Source organism: Poecilia latipinna, unplaced genomic scaffold (assembly GCF_001443285.1).
Source record: "Poecilia latipinna isolate Pla-1442-1.1 unplaced genomic scaffold, P_latipinna-1.0 Scaffold2108, whole genome shotgun sequence".
Lineage (NCBI taxonomy): Eukaryota > Metazoa > Chordata > Actinopteri > Cyprinodontiformes > Poeciliidae > Poecilia > Poecilia latipinna.
In genome coordinates, this window is record NW_015114724.1 from 59,774 (window position 1) to 66,764 (window position 6,991).

A 6,991-nucleotide genomic window follows, 5' to 3' on the forward strand; every position below is an offset into this window, starting at 1 on the left:
AACAGTTCAGGTCAAAGCTGGATTATTTACTGCAGCTTTTTGATTCTGTTTCTGGAAATTTCCAGCTTCTGATTATAAATGTTAACTTGGTTCATTTCATTGTTTCCTGTTCCTCTTTAACTGAACAGTTTTAGAACTGCATGCAAACATTTTGAACTGCACATCAAATTAAAACTGCTTATTTCTAAAGTTGTGCTTTTGTCTGAACGTTTAATCAGAGTAAATGTAACGTGGTGGTTGAATAACGGATGCTGAGCTACGGTCCCCCTGCACCTCAGCTCCCACTTTTTATCCCTACTGGCCTCAACAGCTCATCAGAAATTTGCCAACTAGATCGTGTTTCTGAAGTTCAGTGAGAAAATGGCTCACTGTGTTAGGTACTGTTACTTCAGAGAACCCAAAAAGCATGCTGTATTTAATCAGAACCACCTGGTTCTCCAGAATCACATCCACTCTGCATATGTGGGTGTGCAGAGTCCACATTATGCCTTCCTCCAAAATGAGTCTGCCCCCCCCCCCCAAGTGGTACAATACTGGAGCATCCCTATTGACAGGAAACTGTCAGAAAACTGAACAATTAAATGCAGTGGTCTGAAATCAAACTTCAGGTTTATCCCTGTCAATCAAAACATTATCCACCACCTCACTTATTGTGCTAAATGGAAGATCACTGGGCAAAAGGACTTTAGTTCATGACTTCCTCATTGAGCATAACATTTTTAACAAATGCAATTGGATGACAAAGAAGCACTTGTGCCTGTTGAATCAGCAACTCAAGACATTTTAAAGTGAGAATAGAAAGCCTAGAGGGGGAAGGTGTTACAATGGTTCATAATTCAATAAACAGTTTTTCTGGGCAAATTGGACTCAATAATTGGGAATTGCAGTAAAAGGCCATAAATGAGCTCTGGCACCAATTTTAAACAAAACCCTCCAAGTAATTTTTTTTCAATTTGGTCAGATTTGATCTGTTATGGTATTTGAGAAACTTGAGCATCCATGTTGATGCTATTCAAGGAAGAGGAACAAAAATTCTAGGTGATCTACTTTAAAACTTTGGTTTCCCTCAACATGTTAACCAAGCAACACAAAGATACTCTCCACCTGATGAACAGACAGGATGTAAATATTTCCAACATCTCTAATTGATGTCCTGATGGGTCATTTCTGTCTTTGAAAGTATTTCATTCATTTAGCAAAACTTTCTATTACAAAAAGACACCGCAGAAGCTTTTGATCAAATCTACTCTCCTTGATTCTCTGCTGTAACCCAGATAAGCTGTCAAGACATCACACATTTGAGCATTTCATTGCTCCTGTTAAAGTGAAGATTGTGTGTGGTAGGAAGACACACTGTGGAGAAATGCTCCACTAGGAAGGTGTGAAAAAAGGGCTGAAGGCAGGGGCGATTCTAGGGTCTGACCTTTAGGGGGTCTTGGCCCCCAGCAGGGCTAAGGCCCATGAGAAGATGCTCGTTGGTGCAGTTTTCTAAATCTGCTTATTTACATACATTCACAAAATTAAGAGACATGTCGGTAATTCATAGAATAAAAGAACAATGTTCATTTTACTCAAACATATAAAGAGTAAAATCAGAAAAACTTAATTTTTTCCAGAGGTGTATGAACTCAGTTTGAAACAGAATCTCGAGACTACATCACGCCGGCCAACATCTAACATTGAGAAACAAGCAGCTGTGGAGCGACACAGTCGGAACTGCATGGACCGGACCGGCACGCTTCGGTCCGGTTCCACCCGAACTGCAGCCCTGTTGTTTTTGCATATACCTGAGGGCGCCATCGAAACTGTACCTGACGTCATGTTTGAAACTAAACACTGGTGTCGATGTAGCGGCCGAAGCCTTTTCCTCAGAGATGAAAACTTTCTCATTCCTCGTTGACCGATCTGGTTCGTTCTGTACTCGTTCACCAATTCTGATCTGGACTCACTCCTGTTTTTAAAATTCACATCTTGTGTTCAGTAAAAGAAAAATTAGTAAAGATTCAGTGTGTTGGTAGTTGGTCCAGGTTGGCCTGCTGTGTTTACAGACATGAGCTGAACAAGCTGGTCAGACTACAGATGTCTGAAGAACAAACCGCCAGCCAGGGTTTTCTGATCCGTTCCTGCAGTAAAAGAACCTCAACACATCCAAACTCAGCCACTGTGTTGAACACTGAGCTCCTCATGCACAGAGCTGAGGGATTAAATCATTTCCTTCACTCTGAGCCTGAACCGGCATCCTCAGCATGGAGTCAGGCTCAGTCAGCGTCTGGAAACAACAGCTCTATTCTACCAACTGGCAGAAAGCTGGGAGTGTCTGGCTGCAACAACAGAACCAAACGGGGTCAAACGCGCTGACCAGAATCACAGCTTTTCATTTTGATGTTTGTTGTGTTTTGTGGCCAGTTCTTGTGTGAAATTGTTCTATGATGTCGTCTCACATTCCTTCAGTTTGTTACCGTTAAAAAACAGACCAGGTGGAATCTGTTTAGGCATTTTGTGTTTATTAAAACCTTTGTAATAAAAGGTTGAGGGTCTAATTGCACATCAGTTTGTGTACAAGTGGAGTTTTAAGTTGGAACAAATCAAAATTGTAAGCAATTTTTAAAAAAAAGGTAAAAATGAATGAAGTTAAATCTTAAAAAATGTTTTTATTCAAAACCAAAAGAGGATCTTTGTCAAAAAAAATACAAATCAATATATTTATTCTGATATTAGTATATGAACTGATGTGTTTCTATTTCTGCACTGGAAGTCAAAACACCCAAGAAGCATCAAACTGAGCGTCTGACTCCAGCGAGGCTCGTCTACGTCCTCCTTATTACCCAAATGACTCGTTTCCCAATCATCCTCATTCTGGTACTTTGGGGTCTTGTTGACCTGTTTGCTGATGAATGAGGAGGAATCTGAATGAGTTTATTGCACATGCATGAAATAAAAATAGAAGACAGTTTTTCAGTTAGTTCTGCTAAACAAAGCTGCAAAATTTTAACTGAGGCAGAAAACGAGAGGTCTGGCTTTCAGAGATCAGCTCATAAAAACCACTGCACTGTAAATATTTTAGTAATTAAATGTTCCCCAGACTGGCTTGGGAAAATATTCATACTTCTATAAATTCCCCACACAGCCATAAGTTTCAATGTCTTATTGGTGAAACTTGTGGTTTTATTGGTGATAAAGAAAATCCTTGTCCGGTTTGGGTGGATCTGCCGTTTGTTCTCCTCAGAACATCTGGATCTTTACTGAGATCAAATCACACACTTGGACTAAATTACTTATTTATGGATATACGAGTACCTGGGGCTGAAAACATGCACACAACAGTTTTCAAATTTTAATTTGTAATAAAAACTATTTTGTGTTGGTTCAGTCTCATAAAATCCCAATAAAGTGAAATGAAGCTTGATTATTATGAGATAAAATGCAGAAATATTTAATCAGTATTATAATATGCATAGCACATTTCAGGAACAAGGAAGTTCAAAGTGCTTTACATTTTAAAAATACAAAATTAAACAATTGAAATTTTTTTCCAATTTAAAAATATGAATACTTTTGAAAAGCAGCATGTACAGCAGATGTTTGGTGTCTGTGGTGTTTGCTGAGGAGGGAAGAGTAGAATAAATTTATACTCAAGTAAGAGTCGCAATACTTAAACATTTTCACACGAGTAAAAGTAAAAAGTAGTCATCCAAGAAATTACAAATAAAAAACAATCTAGTAAAAGAGATGCACATACAGAGTAACTGATCAAAATATCACTTAATATTTAAATGAATTTAAAGATCAAAAAGAGAATTAGTCATATACCATAACAAAATACTGTTACATAACAAAATCAGGCAAAAAAAAACAACTGTTTTCCAAATCAGTTTCTTTCAATATAAAACATGAAATACGAGGAAAAACAATACAGGTGTTTGTATCTGGTGAATTTTTGAGGAAAAACAAAATTGTTCTTCATTCAGTGAAGTTACTCAAGAAAGCATAAAATAAAATTACTCAAGCAAAAGTAAAGAGTACAGCTTAATAAAATACTCCTAAAAGTTTTTTTTTTTTTAATTACTCAACTAAATGTAACTGAGTAAACATAACGAGTTACACACAACACTGGTTGTTTGGAAATATCAGCATAAAATCAGATGTCATTAAAAAGCCTTTTGGGTTTGCTGAACTCACCGCTGGCGACCAGATGCTCGTAGGGTTGCAGGAGTCCCCGCAGCTCCGGGGTCACCGGGCCGCAGCTGACCCGGTCAGAGGTCAACCTGGCCAGGTGCAGCGCCAGTCTCGCCGCGACGCAGATTCCGGCGTACTCGTGGATGCGCACCGACATGCGTGTTTCCACCATCCACCGGAAGAAGCGGCCCACGGAGAGTCCGCAGCAGGCGGACTTGCGGTGTCCCCGGAGTTCATACAGTGCAGAGAGACGGCTCTGACCGCGGAGGACACGCAACGCCCAGCTGAGCACCAGCCGCACGGCGCTCTGCACCTCCAGGCGGGTGGACACCGCCGGTGGAGCCCGCTCAGCCGCTGCGCCTCCCGGGACAGCCTGGCCAGAGCCCTGCGGAGCAGGACGGACAGCCGGAGGACGGCCACCGGCCCGGGGTGAAGCAGTTCCCCCTGGAGACGTCCCGCAGCTCCCGCTCCATCCACGGATACTCCTCCGGCTCAGGCAGGCAGGGACACTTGGACAGGGCGTCCGCCGCGTCCTCCGGCAGCGTGCTCACCGTGTCCGAGCTGCCGTTCCTGCTGTACAGAGAGCCGGCGTGCTGCCACCACGAACACCGGCGAGGGGTGCTGGAGGGGGGCTGAGACTGCCCACACCTGCCGCAGGTTATAGGGTTATATAGCCGGCTATATAACCCGAGTCTAAGCTCAGGTCTAAACCAGCACAGAGTTGGACATGTTGTCCTGAGATCCAGGGGTTTTCTGCTCACTGTACCCACAGCAGAGGATGTTAAACCCGGTTTGAAGGGGAAAAGTGACCAACAACACCCAAGTTTCAACGTCACAACTGAGATCAGTGCTGCTTTACAGCGCCCCCATGTGGCCAGAAAATTAAATAACTCAAATGTGAATGCAATCAAGTAAGTGCATGTTAATTTTAAACACATTAAATGTCTTTAAATCATTAAAATGCAACCGTAGCTAATTCAGATAATAAGTGTATTTGATTATTTCATGATTCCAGTAGCATCACCATGAAGGAATGTCATGATTTTCAAAGAATCGGGAATGACGCTGCAGGAACAGGAACCAGCATCATTCCAACTCTGCACATGATGCTGCTGCTGTCAGAAATGGTTTCTTCTGTTTTCCCCCAGTACAGCAACATTTACTCCCCTTTAAATTAAAATGAGGCAGCTCTCCATGTTTGTTCGTACACACAGATAATAAATAAAGCATCATTAATGCAGGATGCAACCAAATGGTCAACAAGTGAAAACATAAATGCAATAATGTCCATTAAGACAGGGTCACTTACGATTTTCACACGTTGACCATTTGGTTGCATCTCTCCAGTAATGCACAGGCTGTAGATCCTCCATTTGTAGGGCAACTTTTTGTTGATCATCATATTGACTACGACGTCCAGCTGATCCAGGGAATACTTCCTCTGTTTCACAGCAACCTCTATGGAAAAGGTTTTCATCCTGAAGCAATTCCACATCCATCCTTTCAGGGAGGCCATGAGAAAACTGGTTCAATGTAAGAATGTGCAACCTCCTGCTCACAAGTTGCTCTCAGTATTGTTGCTTTCATGTTTCCTCTTTCAGGATTGAGATGCTGGCACCTTGGAACAAACTCCTCTGGACGTCCATCGCTCCTCATTTTCATATTTTAAATGCTTTCATATTGATTGTGTCATGAAGAGGCAACAAACATGTTTATTAGAAACAGAAGTTCTTGGGGGCCTTGTTGCTTGATCAGAACATTTTTTCATGTCTTTGTTTCATTGTAATGTATGGATCTAAAGAATCTGAATCATCTGAAGGACAAAAATGCTTTAATTGTTCCATTTTCCACATTTAATTCCATCTGAAGTCGTTTGTTGAGGATATTTTTCCCCATTTATGAAGAGCTGTCATTTTAATATAGACAATGTCTTCATCCAGTTTGAGTTGTTCCTTCAACTTTAAGCTTCGTTTCTCTGACATTTTTCCTTCATCAGTTTTTGTCTCACATTCAAAGCTGCCAAATCAGCTCGAGATGAACAGAAGTTGTAGAAAAGCTGCTGATTTTCCTCCTGAAGCTGATTTATGTGAAGCACCAGCTCTGCTTTCCACATTCAGCAGTCACTCTGGTACACAAACACATTTATTTATTCACAGCACCAATTTGTAACATGAGGCACTTTACAAAAAAATAGAAATAATTTCAACTCAGTCCAATTGATGCTAGTTATTAAACAGCACATAAACATTCAGTTTCAGGTTCTAAAGAGGAAGAGATCAACTAGCTAAAGCTAAAGAGAACAGACTGAGTGAAGGTAAATGTTACCTGTACCGCCACGTTTAGCTGATGGTTTTGTTGTGTGTTTTTGAAGCCATTCGTTAACGAAGCAGAAAAGTTAAAAGAAATCCCACGTACGTGGCTGAACCGTTTACCGGAGAGACAGCAACCGCCGCGGTAGCAGCAGCTAGCAAAGGCACTTCCGGTGGTGGCTACCGGAAGTTGCGTGTTCACTTTTAAATTGTTGAAATCCAAAATTATTGGTTTGAATAAAATTATTAAACGGTAGTCCACTATATTGGTATGAATAGAAAGCCGTTTCTTAAATATTTGGATTAAATTTCAAAAAGTAGAAGCTAATTTTTTTTTTTTTTTTTTTTTTTTTTTTTTTTTTTTTTTGAAAGGGGCGAAAAATTTTTTTAAAAAAAAAATTTTTTTTTTTTTTTTTTTTGTTTTTTTTTTTTTTTTTTGAAAGGGGCGAAAAATTTTTTTAAAAAAAAAATTTTTTTTTTTTTTTTTTTTGTTTTTTTTTTTTTTT

The 6,991-nt window shown here is 40.3% G+C and overlaps 1 protein-coding gene across 1 annotated transcript in view; it reads left to right on the forward strand.

Annotated features, from left to right (window-relative positions):
* The window catches only part of LOC106936270 (E3 ubiquitin-protein ligase TRIM21-like), a 9,136-nt gene extending 8,947 nt beyond the window's left edge, over positions 1 to 189 (forward strand). Inside the window, exon 4 of the transcript XR_001422092.1 lies at positions 11 to 189. The gene's annotated coding sequence lies outside the window, so the exon portion shown is untranslated. The remainder of the gene's footprint in view (positions 1 to 10) is intronic.
* The last annotated feature ends 6,802 nt before the right edge of the window (positions 190 to 6,991 follow it).